The following is a 19429-nucleotide window of genomic DNA, read 5'->3' as shown; positions in this document are numbered from 1 at the left end:
TAAATATCACATTCATATAATGGGAAAATACAATAACCGGCTCCTTCTACTTATTCTCTATTTTTTTTCCATTCTTCGCAGAGTCCATTTATGTGCACAAAATGTTACCCCATTCCTCGGGTCCCATCAGGATCGGTGTGGGTTATACGGATTGTGAATTATATTGTGCGGGTTACTTCATAGAATACACATTTTCATATAATAAGGCATAAGAAAGTGTCCTTTACGATGTATTATATAAGGCGGTAAAGTGTTCATAAAAATTTATCAGGCAGAATTGCATTCCACTCTCTATTTTTGTGGGCTTGTCGACGTTTCTAGATTGGCCGGTAGGGCAGGCAAATTTGGTTTGTTTTCTTTGATGTGTGGGAAATGAGTTTTAGTAGTTTTTAGCCGATTTCGCAAATTGTAGGGTAAACACATCAATTCTCGGACGCATAGTGTTTTTGATGATTTTTATTGTTATTAATGCGTTGTAATAACACTAAGCGTCTGGTGTGTACCAGTCGTCGGACTATATGAACATTTTTGACATTCCTATATAGTCCGACGACTTATACGTGTCCGAGTGTTGGTGTGTTTACCCTATGACAGAAATTGATTTTTGAATAATTTTTTTTTCTTAAAATTACAAATAATTTTTTAGATTAGACTGGTAAAAACTGGTAGATCGGTAAAAACTGGAGTCTCAAACCTAAAGTCTCACACTGGATTTATACCGCGATAGTACGTCCAAGAATAGCATTTGCCTCGTTCATTTGGTGGCCGCGTTGCCACATAAAATCAGTCCAAAAACAATTAGCTAAAATCCAAAGACTTGCTCTGATTAACATCACAGGTGCGATGAAAACCACCCCAACAGCAGCCTTAGAGGCAATGCTCAATATCGAACCATTGCACATCTACATAGAATCAGCAGCCAGAGCCACCTGCCTGAGATTGCACCAATCCTCACAACTAATCAAAGCTAACTATGGTCACGCCAGCCTGTGGACCAAAATGGAATCCGAGAATCCAGAAATTGGCATGCCAGTTGATACCATCACCCCAACCTACCGATTCGACAAACAATTTACAACCAAATTCCCATCTAGGACTGATTGGTTAGTAAATAAGGCTATCGACAACGACAGCAATTTCACTTGGTTCTCAGACGGATCCAGAAAAACCAACCTCGCTGGTGCAGGCATATACTGCCGAGAAACGGAAGAATCTCACTCATTCCCACTGGGGAGAACGGCCACAATATTCCAATACGAAATCTATGGCATCCTTAGCTGTGGCAGGAAACTCCTGATCAGAAACACCCACGATCAAAAAATCTGCATCTGTTCGGACAGCCAAAGCTCAATTGACTCTATCAGTGCCTTTAAATTCCAATCGGCTCTGGTGTTGAATTGCTACGATACCATCCAAAGACTCGCCTCAACCAACACAGTAACCATATTATGGGTACCAGGACACAGTAATATTGAAGGTAACGAACTGGCCGACGAGCTTGCAAGAGCAGGCGCAGAAAAACTCCCTCTAGGGCCAGAGCCTCGACTAAAAGCTCCATCTTATTTCAAAAAAGTAAACCTAGAATGCAAAAAAAAAGCTTTCACGAAACATTGGAAGTCTATCACCCACGCCCGCCAATCTAAAAACAACATCTCAATTAGCCAAAAGAAGTCAAGATACTTCCTATCGCTTAGCAAGAAAAACATCAAATGAATCACCGGCGTCCTCACAGGTCACTGTTTCCTAAACAAACACGCCCATACAATCGGCGTTCACAACGACCCCCACTGCAACAAATGTGGAGAAATAGAATCATCCGAACACTTCCTATGTAAATGCCCAGCGTACATAACTGAAAGAGCCAAATGCCTAGGAGCCTACATCCTCCCACATAACATAATTTGGAGCATTTCACCTAACCATATACTCGATTACCTCAACATAACAAACAGATTGTAGGTAATTATAAATGGGTAAGCACAACAGGCCCACTGGAGGCTTAGGTGCAGGGGTTCGCCCCACCCACTCATACTAAACTAAACTAAACTAGATTAGACTGGACCTTCAGTTACTACTACATTTCCCCCACAGCGTTCCTCTCTCAAAACTCACTAGTCCTGTTTCACGACTCCTGCAGCAATTCTCAAATTTTTGTATCGATTTGCCAATTAAATCTCATCACAACCGGGTGCTATTCGTCCGGATATTAGTAAGACTTCTATAATTACCTCGTATACTTTTCACAATTAGCCATAAACATATGATCAAAACAGAATAATTCACATTACCACCCTCACGTTATGCCCCTTCGCGCTTCGCCCGTTGAACATTCTGCAGCCAGCGTTGTCGCATATCGGAAAGAGGTAAAAATGCAGGAATCTACTCCTCAAATATCAGATTTCTACATTTCTACTCTCTAATTACAAACCAAAGTGTACAGAAAAACAACAACACCAACCTGGACATATTTTACCATTATATCCTGCGACGAGTACAATTATTATTATTTTGTATGGGTACACAGTGAGATGAGACGTGATTTGCATTTTATGTACTCATATAAAGTTTCCACATTGTATAAAGTATATGGTGTCCAGCATGCATGTATGTATATGCATAAATAGCCATCATATTATTAAAGGCCACTTCACACTTCAAATTTCATCTAAATTATGAACTTTGTGTATAACGTATGTATATATATACGACATGGAAACTCATTTATGAAATATCGCAAATATATAATAATTAAATATTTTCCATTAAAAATGCATGTAGGTCGTAGCTGGTAATTGCAAAATTATAATTTCGAAAGTATTTTTCTATGTTCCATCGGGTTTTTATTTCGCTCCATTCTTCTCTCACTCTCTCATTTTCATATATTTGGTCATTTATTTCAATTTGATGATGGCTTTATATATTAGATTCTCTGTGGTTGTTTTTGTTCATTTTTCTGTGTGCTTTTAATTTGACAATTGAATTTCATATCCACGAAATTAGTTAAAAAACACAAAAAATAATATTAAAATGTTAATACAATGCTGTTGTATGATTCAATTAAAGATGTTAATTGAAATCCATATGCGCATGATCAAATTGTTTTATTTATTTTTTCTATTCATTGAACTTTCGTGTTTTAGATTTTAATGAAATTGTATGGTTGTTTGTTCATTTCATAACATTCATTGCCTGCCTGACGGTAATATCGGGTATGTGTGAATAAATATGACTGTGGGCAATAGTGATTTACTTACTGCAGTCGTATCTATATGAATTGTTATATGCAGAAAGGGGACGTGTACAATTAGCGAATTATAAGAAAAATGAAAGTTCATTGATTCAGCTTCGATAAGCTAATTTACCGAAACTCACTAAAGTTCCACAAAATTTACCGAAATATTCACTGAAATTTACCAACATTTACCAAAAATTCCTTCGGTAAATTACCGAAAATTTCGGTAAATTTAAGTAAATTACGTTTTTAGGTAAATTACAGTGAATTGTGGTAAGTTTAGGTAAATTGCGGTAAATTTAGGTAAATTGCGGTAAATTTAGGTAAATTGCGGTAAATTTGCAGACCAACTATAGATCCTGTTCCCAATAGGCTAACAACACAACGACATTTCTTCTTCTAAAGTTCAAAAAAAAAACCTTCTATTGACATCGTCAGTCTATTCTCAACGAAGTTAAATCAATTAAATTTGATTTTTCTTACAATTCACAAATACGACACGTTTCGTTTCTGCATTTAACTATTCATATTGTCGTAAATATAGGACCAAAAACACTCATGATTTACATGGAGAACTGCTGAATAAATATAGATCCATCTTCGAAATTATTACACCGAAGATTATCTATTTTCATCGTGACAAGCAGTTAGTTGCTAAATTAATTGACAGGCACAATTCCATTATATGTTTCCAAGCATTTTAGTCATAAAAAGCAATATGTGACATATCCTTTGGGATGTGATCATGTGATGGCTGGGTATTCGGTGGGAAATGAATTTTCTCAGTCGCTGTTTATTTTGCATATAAACTGGCGACGGTCACATACGGATTGAGTTAGAAACCTTAATTGATAATTGCCACCCACTTTCTACCCCTATGTACTTGGCTGCGTCTGAAGGTAGCAGATTTATTTAACTTTTATAGTACGCTGTGTATGGTATACGGTGGAGTAGTTTAGGAAATGTACTCAGATTGGTGTAAATTGATGGACCAGGAAATTGGCGTTAAAGACGGATCGAATTTTCATTAATTAATTGAAATTAAAAACACAAGACAAAGTAGGGAAATCTATTCAAAGTTCATTGTTCGAAAACGTTTTAATTTTTAATCGAAATTTATTTTCGTGCTCCAGTGCGTGCTAAACATAAAGTTAGTAAACTACGACAATTTGTTATACCACACGTAAATTTCTACTAATCGATTAATTACAATTTTTTTTCTTCGTCTGTGTCTACAATTGAATGAACCAATCATATCCATCAAACCCTGGTGAAAACTACACGGAATAATATTTTCGTTCATTATTAAAAAACATTTTCATTTTCGTTTTGTTTCAAAGTTCTTGTGAAATTATTTTCATTTTTTTTTATATATAAAATTCGTTGCTCGTTCCGCTGTGTGTTTACATATCACATACTACGTTTGATTGACATGTTTGATCAATTAAAGCGATAAATGTTTCAGGTTTGTTCGTTTTTCTTGTAAGTCTTTTTTTTTGTGTTGTATTATTCGATTAATAGAATAATGCTAAATGGAGTTTAAAGTGATGTTTCTATTATACATTGTTGGTCACTGTTTTGTTGATTCGTTTGTACATTTAAATGCAATATTATATTTATTGCCGCTAATTGATCTCGTATTGTATGAGTGTGTGTGTTTGCGCGGCTGTTATTATTCTGCGGATGTTTTGAGATATTCTCGACTGGTTGTTTTGTTTAGTTCAATTGAAGTAAATGCAGTCTTTGAATTGCATTTAAGAGATTGAGATTCAGGTTAATCAGTGGCATTGCATTGCAGCGAAAATCTGAGACATTTTGTTGTCTTTTAAATTTATTACTCGGAAATGCTACCAACTTCTAAAGTGTCCACTTCTGTGACTTTTGGTAGTAAAGTACCACTTTTCTTACATTTTCTGAGTCTTACAAAAAAAAATTCGGGAAAATTCTGGAAAATGTTAGAAAACATTTTCACGAAAGTAGAAGTGTTTACAGTTCAAAAAGAGATCTATTATCTAGACCAGTGTTGAATTTATAATGTCAGACACACTGTTTTGTCTTCTGCCTATATTTGAGAAAATACTTTTGCGAATTTTCTTCACTTTTCCAAAATTTTCGTGAATTTTCGCACATTTTCCTAAATTTTCAGATTTTTTTTTGGAAAATTTGGAAAATTCAGAAAAAAGTTGGAAAATATGGGAAAACATTTTAGTAAATGTCTAGAAGGTTTTACAGTTCGTTACCTGGGACCCTAAATATATACTGTTTGATACATTGACAGCCTATGCATTTCATATATTTGAGAAAATATTTTCTTGAATTTTCTGAAATTTTCGTGAGTTTTCGTACATTTTCCTAGATTTTCCTAAATTTTCTCAAAAAAATACTTTTGAGAAAAGTTTATGAAAATTTGGGAAAAATTGGAAAAATTTTGGAAAACATTTTTCCAATAGCAGTCCCTGCCTAGAAGGTTTTACAATTCCTAGAGAAATCTATTACCTAGTCCAGTGTTAAACGTGACTCACTGTTTTGTGACAAATATTTTGTCATCAATGAACTTTCGGATTCAACTTTTTTTTCATGGAATCGGTCTTAGGTGTTCAAAAAACCACCTGGACTCCCATGGTCTGAACAATCCATAATTCAATATTGATATTAAGATCAATTATTAAAATTAAAACAAATGTCACATTTCACATTGTCCAAACGGAACCCCTCCACCACCCAGCCTCAAAAACATCGTCCGTTTCAGTACATAATTTCAACATCGAACTGTCCAGATTCATGCTAAATTGACTAACCAGGATATCATCGTGTAAAACACGTGCAGATCCAACGGAATTTAAATGTTAAATTGATAATTCGTTTAAATACAATATTATTCGACGGTAAAAGTAATTTCCCCAATTTGTGGTCGAGGGGTTTGTGTGTGGTAGAAACTAAATAAAAAACGAAACAACATAACAAACCAATAATTTAAATGCATTGCAAATCGCAATATTAATATTCATAAATAAAATCAAATGTCTCGAGACAATCGGCACTGATGAACAGTTGTATAATTAATTGTTTTTCATTAATTTTTATTAACATTAATTGAATCATACTTCATATAAATACACACACCCAATACATGTATATGTTCAATTATTTGTCATCTATGATTTCAATTGTAACATTTTCGTTGAATTTGCATTTTAGTAACCATTCGAGAGTATTTATGTGTATGGTATATACGTATAATGATAGATACTTTATGGCTCAACAAATCATAAAACCGAACCATATTCTCAATGCTCCACATTTTATTTATTTCTTCAATTATATAATTTGCTTCACATTTTGTGTTCTTTTATTTTTCTCAGCTGAATTAATTGTACGCTCAATATGTAATTGGTCTAATTTTTTTTTTGTCTCCGCATGTCTTGGATAGCATGAACGACGACAGAACCACCACTAAAAAAAAACAATCATATTCCTTCAGCAACTGAACCGTTTGTCTGAAGCTAAATAATGAATTATTATTTATATTTATATAGATACGGACGCGTAAATATGGCTCGGTACATAAAACGATTTATACGGTAACGCACACATGTAATTGAAAACATTTAAGGCTTTTATAAGAAGTTTTATATCAGCAATCGCATCACACATTGTATGCCATAATTTTGTGTGTGTGGCATTAAAGCTCATAAGACAATAAATTATTAGAATTGTTGTAATTGAAGTAATTTAGCTGTAATGAATGTGAATTGATGTACAAATGTTTAATATTTTAGTAATTGCGATTAGTTAAGAGTGTTTGCTGGAGATGTGTGTGCTCAGTAGCACAATGCTAGGTATTAGTTGTTTTTCGTACACTATAGTTAAATGAAAACGTTGATGAGGAACTGTATATGGTAGTTATGTGTGTTTTTAGTACATCATAATGCCTGGCTTTTTTCTTCACAACATTAAATCGTTGAAGTAGCAATAAAGACTAATGTTTCGAATATTGACGATTAATCTTTGCGGCGATAGGAAGACAATTAATAGCAACGAAGGAAACGTATACGACTAATGGTTCCATATGAATATTTGATTGAAAAGTTAGAAACGTAAGTACGAAAAGTAAGAACTTAAAAGAAATTAATAGATCTGTATTTCTACGGCATTTTGAGTCTAAGGACACACCTATGTCATACCCCCAAGAGCACTAGTAGAACCTTGACGATGATTATTGGCGTCAAAATGAAGATATTGGACAGTGGCCACACATGACGAATGAAATTAAAAATTAACACAGACTGAGCCTGCCCTCGTTTGGACTAACTCGTTTGGGACTAATTCATTTGGGACTAATTCATTTGAGACTAATTCGTTTGCGACTAATTCGTTTGGGATTAATTCGTTTGGCACTAATTCGTATGGGACTTACTCGTTTGGGACTAATTCGTTTGGGATTAATTCGTTTGGGACTAATTCGTTTGGGACTTAATCGTTTGGGACTAATTCATTTGGGACTAATTCGTTTGTGACTAACTCGTTTTGGATTAATTCGTTTGTGACTAATTCGTTTCGGACTAATTCGTTTGGGACTAATTCGTTTGGGACTAATTCGTTTGGGACTAATTCGTTTGGGACTAATTCGTTTGGGACTAATTCGTTTGGGATTAATTCGTTTCGGACTAATTCGTTTGGGACTAATTCGTTTGGGACTAATTCGTTTGGGACTAATTCGTTTGGGACTAATTCCTTTGGGACTAATTCGTTTGGGACTAATTCGTTTGGGACTAATTTGTTTGGGACTAATTCGTTTGGGACTAATTCGTTTAAGACTAATTCGTTTAAGACTAATTCGTTTGGGACTAATTCGTTTGGGACTAATTCGTTTGGGACTAATTCGTTTGGGACTAATTCGTTTGGGACTAATTCGTTTGGGACTAATTCGTTTGGGACTAATTCGTTTGGGACTAATTCGTTTGGGACTAATTCGTTTGGGACTAATTCGTTTGGGACTAATTTGTTTGGGACTAATTCGTTTGTGACTAATTCGTTTGTGACTAATTCGTTTGTGACTAATTCGTTTGGGACTAATTCGTTTGTTCTGCAAATCCAAGCAGTGACTTGATGCACTAATATAATATAGCGTGCAAAAATCAAATAAACGGAGCCTCTCAAACGTAAAGGTCTTTGGCTACCGTTTCATTACATCAATAAGCAAGTCGACTACTTACTAAGCTTTTTTTTACTTCTTCTCTAAATCAATATTTTTCCATTCCGCACTGTTGTTAAAAACTAGTAGTTTCTAACAGCGAAATTGATCAAAAACGAGTGTCAAAATTCCATTCAAATAACAAAACAAACAAACAGCCATTCAGACCTCACTTCCACGTCTTACGGAGGTAAAAAAAAGCGCAGTTTAAGAGCAATAAAATGTTTGTCAAAAAAAACACCAACCGATTGGTGTTTTTGAACAGTCATTCAACCACATACACAGAATACCCAAAACAAAACATCGAATCATTACTGCTCTTATACCATGACTTAACACATTCATTCTACGTATAAATTGCAGGTCAAGTGTGATTTTTTTTAACTTTATTATTATTATTTAAAATCAAGTAAATAATTACATTACCATATTGAAATCGGTTTTTTTTACTTGTCTTCATATTTCGGTTCTTCCTCTACAACACTCAATTTTTTTTTGTAAACTTCGATTATAATAACTTCAATTGAAATCATTCAATTTCATTATTATAGTTTTAAGAATAATTTGTTTCTTCTTGTTCGTCTCTCTGCTCATTCATTTTATTGTGTGTACCGTCCGTGTATACCCATAAATAATTTCAAATATCTTTGCTTTTTAATGCAATTATTCTTAAATCAAATAATAGAAATGCTTCAAGACGTTTATATGGTACTTTATAATGATTTATATTTCAAAATTGGTTATACGAACAACCATACAACAACCCAGTAAAAAATGAATATTCGACAATTTAAAATAATTACAATAAATTAATTACGGGGTTTTGAATAACACACAACTTTTCTCCATTCTATTTGCCATGCCGTGGTGTACTTACATATATTGTACAACGACCTGTGAATACGTACCATTCGATATGAAATGGTCGAATGGTTCGAAAAGTATGTTAAAATCTTAAATTGAAATTAAAAACGTAAAATAAATGTCCGTACATTCAGCCATTTAAGATAAAGGTTAAGTTGTTGGTTTTAAGTTGTTTAGACATAATTTTCATTATTTCTCCTATAAGTGCTCATGCTCATCGCATCACTTCTTTTTTTGATTATTAAATACAAAAGACTATTTAACCACGAAGAAATATATTGTACGTCTACGAATGCTTTAAGCAGCGCATGTAATATTTTTTTGGATGTGAGTACTAAGATTTATTAATTTCAGAGATATAACCGAAAGAAGAAAAAAATATTCATTTTTAAGCTCAATTAGACGCCGTATTTCAATTGTTAAAAATTGTTTAAAACATCTGTGAAATTATTGCAATCAATCAAACGAGTAATAGATTTTTAATGTACTTACTTGGGCATATCGGAACATTTTTGTTCGCTTTAATGGCACACACATAAATATATACAAATTTTAACATTTAGTTCGAGCATTGTGTGATATGGGAAATTATATCCGTGAGTACGTTTAATCGTGCACAGATTTAATAACAGAAAAAAAAATGAAATTCAATTAAGTTTTAGTGTTCGTATTACATTCGGCTATAACGATACTGTTTGCATTGTAATTGATATCGGAATTATATTTTTTTTTATTCTGATAATAAACGCTGCGAAAAAAAAAATTCATTTCATTTCGTTGTGTGACCTTAACATATTTTGCATGGAAAGATATTTTTGGACGGTTGAATGAATGAATATTATTTGCAATGTTTTCGGCGGGAATTTTTGGAAGCTTTCACATAGAGAAGCAGAAAGTCAGATGACTTCCAGTATGAGCAGGGCTAAATTTTAACACTCTTAAAAAATTCCTTAAAATTCATTAATTTATAGAAATTAAGGAATTTTTAAGATTTTCTTAAAGATATGCTTGGACGGTTGAATGAATGAATCTTATTTGAAGCGTTTTCGGCGGGAAGTTTTGACAGGCTTCCACATTGAGAAGATAGAACGAAGATCATTTGTTACCTACTAGGGATGGGAGGCGTTCAAAATTATCGATAATATCAATCGAAAGAAATTATCGATAATCGATTAATCATATCGTTATCGATAATTTAATAATTATCGATAATTGTCAAAATATCGAAATTCGATAATTATCAAAATATCGATATTTTGATATTTATCTGAAAATTCATGATAATATACCGATATATCGGAATATACCGATAAATATCGGATTTTCGGACCGAAATATCGATATATCGAATTATCGATATCTTGATAATTATCAAAATATCAATAATTATCGATTATCGATATTTTTTTGATAATTTTCGATAAAAAAAGTCGATAATTATCGATTATCGATAATTGATAATTATCGATAATCATTTTCATTATCGCCCATGCCTATTACCTACTCAGTGAGTTGTACTCACTACTTCATTCATGAGCTGAAATTACATAAAATTCTTAACGAATTCCTTAACGTGTATGAACGAAATTTCCTAGCTTGTCACTAAGATGTCGTTAAGACACTTTTCACCAGAACATACACCGTTCAAAAGTATTCGGATTTTCACGAAAGATTGCGCCTATCGAATGCCCATTCGATAGCTTGATCCTTAATCTTTAAACGAAAAATATAAAATATATTTTCACCAAATAATGAAATTTTCGATAAATCCTAATTTTTGCAAAGGTCTGCATAGTCGGCGAACAAAGATGTTCCCGGGCCATGCAGACCGTCGGGAAAACTAAAAATTCTCCAAATTTTCATATTTGGTCAAATATTTTTTATATTTTTCCTTTAAAGATTAAGGATCAAGCTATCGAATGCGCCATCTTTCGTGAAAATCCGGTACCATTTCGATTTTTGGCGCCCTCTCAATTTACACTGAAAACACTCAATGATCGAATACTTTTGAATGGTAGAGTAGTAACACCCGAAGCTGCTAGAGGTGACTTTGGTGTAGAGTCACATTACTAAAATGCATAATTCATAATGATACAAATGATGTCATGACTGTTCCAACACATTTGAGTCAACTTTGACCCTTTTTTTGTATGCCGAGGGGAGAAGAAAATTCCGTAAAATATCTTGACATCATCTGTGAACGTAGTTATACACTTGTCTTAAATTAAACAAACTAGAAACAAGACGAAAATTTTGAATTTTTCGCTTAATGCAACTAAGCATTTTTTCGATCTCTTAGCAGGGACATAGCCTTGTAAGCTAAAAAAAAAGTGCTAACATACATGTTTAAATTAAGAATGTCATATCCACTCAACCAACACAATGTTTTCCATGTTTGGTCAGCAAACGTGTTCAATACCAATTTCTCTTTAGTTTTTCACTTTCTCAGGGCGGACGAGGTATACGAGAGTGTATCACAAAGTATTTGTACTCGAAAAATAAGAGCAAAGACTCAAGGACCACAATAGTTTCCCAACAACATAAAATAAAAAATTCTTGCACCTAAACGATTTACCCTTCCGAAATACGTAATGAAGCGTTAAATTAACAAAGCCTTTTTTAATGGCAGAGAAAAAATTAATCGAAAAAATGACCAATTCGAATACATCGTCACCGTGTAACAGTAATTACTCCATCATTTTTTACTTGGCTCTTTCGGGAGATAGCCAGCTTCAAATAACAATCTATGTCATATTCAAAGTGTCGGTTTGTGCATCTAATCCAGACCAGTAAAAAACGCCATCATTTGTTCGGTAAATAGAAGAAAAAAGGACCTTAACTATGCAATCATTAAAATGCACACAGGAAAAAAAAACCCATCTTCCAAACCACAAACAATTCAGAAAGTGAGCATATGCTGTACGTTATTATGAGATGCTCAAAGTGCACATTTTTTTCTGTAACATTATGTGGAAAAATCATATTTTATTCCTGTCTTTTCTCGTTGTGTATTTTTAATGCTCATTTACGCTGTGCACTTAAATTCGTATGCAAACATTTTTTGTTGTTTTGTATTTCATACGTATAGGAACAGAAGAGAACGTACAGAATAATAACAAGAGGCAGAAATGTGTCAAGTGTTGGAGATTCTTTCCTGTAGACTCAGAAACGTAATTTGATATTTTATTTTTAGTGCGTTAATATGATGAATAATGCGTATGGTTTGGTAGCCCGTGTACATAGAACATTTGAGTCAATTAGATTTTTTCGGATGAAATTGTTCATGAAACGTTTTCATGAAGAACTCGGCTGTTTGTTTTTTTGTTACCGCATTCGGTGTAACATACGTTCGGTTCGCATTCTTCTTGGGAAGTGAGTAATTTGTGATCAAACAGCATTCAGTTCGTTTTTTTTTGACAGGATATAATAAGGACGAACATGAGTCATTATGATGATTTCGACACGATATAAGTTGACTTTTGAAGAAAACCGCATGATATCAAGAAATAAATTAGTTAGATTCATTACACATTGTGGCGGTGCTGTTGTTTCACGCTGAATAGCAATATCAAAATTTTAGTGAATCTACTACTTCATTGACACTCATCATTTTCATGACATTGTAAACGTCAGTCACGATCCCAACTGTCAGACATGTCGAAAAATATCGAATGATTTGAACGAACGGTTTTCATGTAAAAATTAGTAAATTGGACGCAGTTAACGTCAATTTATTGAGGTTAAGGACTACTTGACGAAACATTAAGTGGGGTTAAGTTGACGAGTACGATATAATGAAAATGATCTATTTTAGTGAATCTACTACTTCGACTGGTTAACACAAGCTCATAAAAATTAATCGAAAATGAATGTTCATTTTGCAGTTGAAGTGAGACCTACAAAATATATAAAAAGTAAAATCTGTCACTCTCACCGAAAGTTTTAAAATCCCGAATTTCCATCCAGCGAACAAAAACCAATCTCAAAATTTTAGCGAATCTACTACTTCATTGACACTATTTTAGTGAATCTACTACTTCAACTGGTTAACACAAGCTCATAAAAATTAATCGAAAATGAATGTTCATTTTGCAGTTGAAGTGAGACCTGCCAAATATATAAAAAGTAAAATCTGTCACTCTCACCGAACGTTTTAAATTCTCGAATTTCCATCCAGCGAACAAAAACCAATCTCAAAATTTTAGCTAATATACTACTTCATTGACACTATTTTAGTGAATCTACTACTTCGACTGGTTAACACAAGCTCATAAAAATTAATCGAAAAAGAATGTTCATTCTTCAGTTGAAGTGAGACCTGCCAAATATATAAAAAGTAAAATCTGTCACTCTCACCGAACGTTTTAATGTCTCGAATTTCCATCCAGCGAACAAAAACCAATCTCAAAATTTTGGCGAATCTACTACTTCATTGACACTATTTTAGTGAATCTACTACTTCGACTGGTTAACACAAGCTGATAAAAATTAATCGAAAAAGAATGTTCATTCTTCAGTTGAAGTGAGACCTGCCAAATATATAAAAAGTAAAATCTGTCACTCTCACCGAACGTTTTAATGTCTCGAATTTCCATCCAGCGAACAAAAACCAATCTCAAAATTTTGGCGAATCTACTACTTCATTGACACTATTTTAGTGAATCTACTACTTCGACTGGTTAACACAAGCTGATAAAAATTAATCGAAAAAGAATGTTCATTCTTCAGTTGAAGTGAGACCTGCCAAATATATAAAAAGTAAAATCTGTCACTCTCACCGAAAGTTTTAAATTCTCGAATTTCCATCCAGCGAACAAAAACCAATCTCAAAATTTTGGCGAATCTACTACTTCATTGACACTATTTTAGTGAATCTACTACTTCGACTGGTTAACACAAGCTCATAAAAATTAATCGAAAAAGAACGATCATTAATGGCGTTGAAGTGAGACTTAGCAAATACATAAAAAGTAAAGTCTCTCACTCTCTCACCGAACGTTATAAATACCCTCATTTCCATCGAGCGTACGAACAAAAAAATGTTATCCAAAAAATTCGGGGCAATTTTCTTATTGATTTGATTCCTGAATAAATTATCACCCCTTTTTTGTACATAATTTGATGCAAGAGTTTGAATTCGAAATGTGTGTAATTTCAATATCGATTCAATTGGCGATATCTGCAAACCATTTGAAATGTGAACACCGAAAATCTATCGGTTGGTGGTGATATAGACGGCGCACACGAAGTGTTTTGTGTTATTCCATAATACTTCGGGAAAACAATGAGTTTTATGAGATTATTGTGTGTGGAACGTTGTGCTTTATTATGTGGACTATTTACTGCGCTTTTATTTATATTTCGCATGAATCCCGATGATACGAGTCATTTGGTTTCATTTTGCTATTTTATTCACCGATTTTGGATGGAAATTCAATTCAACATCAAGGATAATATGGATCAGGCGAGACAGAGTTAGACTGACCTATAGTCGATCGAAAAATTAGACTCGTTGTTGTTAGTGATTTTAGCTGATTTTCTAGGCAGATGACGATTGGATTTGAGAGGGAAAAATAGTGATTTTAGATGATTTTCTAGGCAGATGACGATTGGCTTTGAGAAAAAAAAAGAAAAAAAAATTGTCCGACGAAATGATGATAATTTTCCCATCCGGACCATTAACCAAACAATTTCTCAGTAGAAAATCAAGTAACTGTACATTAGAAATCGAATTCACACCGATCCATCGATTGATGATCAAAATGACGTTTTTTTTTGGTCAGAAAATAATTTGCAATATCCGTTCAAGTATTTGAAGAATTTAAACAAAAAAATGTTTCGGTCACCCTGTGTGTGTATGTACTCAATAGTGTTCGAGTGATTTTTTTTTCGTTTCAAATTTTAATCACACATAAAAACAAAAGTAAATATAATTACATCTAAATGTGTAAAAACAATCGTGATTAGACCATTAGTACCTACGTTTTATGACCAATACAGAAATGAGAGAAAAAACACCGAGACTCAAATATTGAAATGTTTTTTCGAAGCATTGATGAATTTCTAATTGCAAATACCTGTTTTCATTAAAAGCACAGAATAATCCACACACATGACTAATTATTTTAATTAAAAAAAAAATCAGTGACAAACGGAGAGAGAAATACCATAACGAACGTAAAAAATATACGTTGCATATGGCATGGATAAATTCATTTTTTTATTTTATTTCGAGGCTTTTTAACACTATCCGAAATACAGACAGAAAAAAACACCGAATTCGTGTTATAACAATAATTGAAGATTTTAATTTTCAATTTTAATTTTTTCAGTTGTTTTTGTATTCAGATTTTACTTACATTACACTACTCATGACCGGGTTGACGTCACGTATTAATCACATTGAATCACAAGCGTTTAAGTTTTACAAAAAAAAAATCGGATTTTCTTCTACACAGACATCTTTTAGGTGACGGACAGTGTAAGGTGTACGCTATTTGTTATTAGTAATAATCGACGAACTTCTCGTAATGTAATTTCTGTACAATAATTGATGATTGAAGAGATTATTTTGCGTAATGGTAAAAAAATTCAAATTCAAATTTTCGATAATTTTTTTTCCTCGGTTATTTTGTTGTTACGTTTGGAAGAAGATTTCGGATGATTGATAGTTTGATTATGATAAACATTATCGTCTCTGGCTTTGGAAAGAAAATATAAAAATTTTCGGTTAAAATGTACACCCGGTTCAGGTAGAACGACTGATTAAAATCGTGGGATTAACAATAAAAAATTTTTATTATTGATATTCGACGGTTTTTTGAGTCCAAACATTTTCATCATTTCACAACAAGTCATTTGTCTGGAATTATAATGTTTTGTGAATAATAATCATTTCAATTTGAAATTACCTATACGGACTTCACGCGTGTGAGTGTGTAGTTAAACGCACGTTATATCAAATCCACAGCGGGATATAAATTTTATTTACTTAAATTACAATTTTTGCCGCTGGCTGGTCAAAGGCTATTTTAGGAAAATTGATATATCAATTACTCATATACAATGTTCAGATGTTTGCGATAGTAATGCACAGAAAAATGGTTAATAATTCATTGGAATCGGTATTAATCTGGCATAGAAGATGTCATCTGACAAATTGAAGGAAAATGATGTTTTGGGAACCAATTACAATTTATGGAAATTACAATCAATATGACTAAATTAGGAGTGATATTGGAGGAGGAAAGTCACTGAACGTCAGTCAGAATAATTTTAACACGTAGTGGATATTGCTCGATCAGGCACTGTAGGCACGCCGGGAAGCGCTAAGGGAGTCGAGGAATACCTCCAAATAAATTTCTAAAAATAAAAAGTCAAATTTTTGATTTTTAGAAATTTATTTGGAGGTATTCCTCGACTCCCTTAGCACCTTCCGGTGTGCCTAACAAGTCGACAAGTTGACAAGTCGCAATAACCGGCAACGTGTTAATGATCTACAACGATTCTGAGTATTTTCATTAAGTCACGGATATATGTTAAAAATTCCACTTCGGGAATGAATTTTGAAGAAGTAAGAAGTAAGTGTCACTCAAATAATGTCATCTGTTACGAACTCTACGGACGAAATATACTTAATGTGGTCTTACAAATCATATTTAAGGCCCAGTGTGATTTTCACTTATAACGTAAAATTAGGAAATTTATCATTTAACAAATGAAGTAAAAGATTTTCTATCTGAATTTATTGATTCATTAATCATACGATCCGATTATCACTAACTTCAGACACAAAATCTGTTACTTCATTTGTTTGCTGTTGATTTATATCGAACGTTTGTATTGCTAAGTCGATTAATAGATAATGAGTAAGATCTTTGGAATGAAACGCTGATGAGCATTGAGTGTAAATAAAGTAGCGAAGTGAAGTAATTTTTCTTACTGCAGTTGTCTCATAAAACATTGTTCATGTTCGATCAAAATAAATCCCCTCGGGACGTTACTTTGGGGAGTGTGTGTAGAGAATTCTTTCTTATATTAAATGTAATTCGACACCGGCGAAGTTGCACATTATGTTCGGAAGAAACATAAAAATTCTAAACTACACTAGTTCGACTAAGTCGTCAAAGTCGACCATAATCTGAGAATTATCAATTGACACACCTCACGAAGGTAATCACCTCAGACTTATGCTAAATTTCGTAATCAACAAAAACGCGATTTGATTTTATTGAAATACTTTTCAATCAAAAAAAAATGTTAAATCGTTTAGCGTTGAATTGATTTTATCTACAGATAATCGTCACTACAGATTACGCTGACGACGTTGCAATTTTTTCTATGAAAAATGCGATTTGATAAAATTGTGCGATACAAGCATGCTTGAGATGCTCGCACATTCAATGAGAAAAAGAATAGTGGAGAACAAGCACTTTTAGCGCACATATTGTGAACAAACAGCATAACAACATATAGAAACGTCTTAGAACGAGTGCTAATGTGGAAGAGAGCGAAAACACCGGCGATAAAACGTTTTGGTTGCCAAAAAAAATTTCGATGGGATATCAAATCAACATTTTGAACATTTTGATAAATTCTAAATAAATTTCGTTTTGTACTCACATTTTCGACCAAATCAATTGGATGTCTCGGAAGCCAATGAGTGTCCGAAGTACAGATTTTGCGGCACAATATACAAAAAATAAACAAAATTTATTTCGTGCTACTCAAGAACACGCCGGAATCGTTATCGAAGACGTTGATATCTTAAATGTCATAAAATGCACTTTTTTGTTTGAATGATGTTGTTTCACTTGAAGTTGCCGTGTCGTTAATCAGCTTTTAAAAAGTAAACACAAAAAATGCAACAAAAGAAAATCTCGCTCTCTCTGGTCACCACAGAAAAACAATTATTCGCTTCGATTGCTTTACTTAATTTGATTGACTATTAAAACATTAGAATTGAACGTCATATCGGTTTCAGTTCTCTGTTTATTGCAGAAATTGTGATATAACAATTATTCCAACCGACAACACTACTTTTTGGTGGTTAAACTTTTTTTTTTTGCTTACTTGGTTTATTAAGTTACTTTTTTTTGTTGTTGTTTGTTTGGTTTCACTGATAACGCGGGGTATTATATGTTGCGATTTAATTGAATGAAATCGAAATTTTAATTAACCATCATAAATCCGTTTGCATTGTTTTATTTATTTATATATTTTTTTTATCAACAACCGCATTGTCGACCACAACACAACAAATTCTTTTTCATTAAAGAAAAAAAATAAAAAATTTTTTTTTGTTAAAACTTAACTAAAAAAAAATTCGAACTGAACATCAGATCCACTTCACGATAAATAATTTAAAATTTTGTTCATGTTTATACCACACATCAGTTCTTTTCTTTCTCTTCTTTTTTTTGTGTATATAAAAATGCAATTTTTCAAATTCAACTGCAACTATTATCCCAAAATGTGCTACCCGCTTGATTGCTAAAAATGTACTGAGTGTATTTGTTATGCAGAACAAATGTTAACCTGCACATAAAACTTCTCAATAGCGTTGTACAGTACGCATCTTCCTTTATTATTGTTTGTTAGAGACATAGTGTGTGTATAGTGCAGAGAATTATAACATTATTTTGAATGGTTACTCCAACTCCACCGCCGTTCGTCGTCCGTCCAATATCTAATGTCTTTGATAGTATTTGTGTAATTCTCTTTTCGTCTTCTTATTCGTCCACTTTATAATTTTATATTATTTTTTTTTCTTTATTTCATATTTCTCGATAGTGTTTACTCTCGTATAGCTATGTTTTATCCATTATTCAGGGCTTGGAAACCGGTTGATTGCGATCAGATTTTTTGGTTTTTGTTTCGGTTAAGAGCGATATCGCCAAATCTTCGAACAACTTGGGGACAAGGGGTCACGAATTTTATTGACTTATATAGCTCATTCGATTGATGAGGCGACATAACTACATGGTCAATATCGTCAGGAACGATATTATCGTTTTTTAGACGATAGTATCGTCTAAAAAACGATATTATCGTCCAAAAAAATGTTTTTTTTGACGATAATATCGTCCTGGATGAAAATATCCGCTGGACGATATTATCGTTATTTTCTTTTTCTGAAC

At 33.1% G+C, this 19429-nt stretch overlaps 1 protein-coding gene across 3 annotated transcripts in view; it reads right to left on the bottom strand.

Moving 5' to 3' along the window:
* The window catches only part of LOC119084564 (protein abrupt), a 72663-nt gene extending 53865 nt beyond the window's left edge, over positions 1–18798 (bottom strand). For all 3 annotated transcript variants that reach the window (XM_037194578.1, XM_037194579.1, XM_037194580.1), the window contains exon 1: positions 17913–18798. The gene's annotated coding sequence lies outside the window, so the exon portion shown is untranslated. The remainder of the gene's footprint in view (positions 1–17912) is intronic.
* Between the last annotated feature and the right edge of the window lie 631 nt (positions 18799–19429).

This window comes from Bradysia coprophila, unplaced genomic scaffold, assembly GCF_014529535.1.
Source record: "Bradysia coprophila strain Holo2 unplaced genomic scaffold, BU_Bcop_v1 contig_87, whole genome shotgun sequence".
NCBI lineage: Eukaryota > Metazoa > Arthropoda > Insecta > Diptera > Sciaridae > Bradysia > Bradysia coprophila.
The sequence above is the reverse complement of the archived record's forward strand: the minus strand, read 5'-3'. Positions and strand labels throughout refer to the sequence as shown.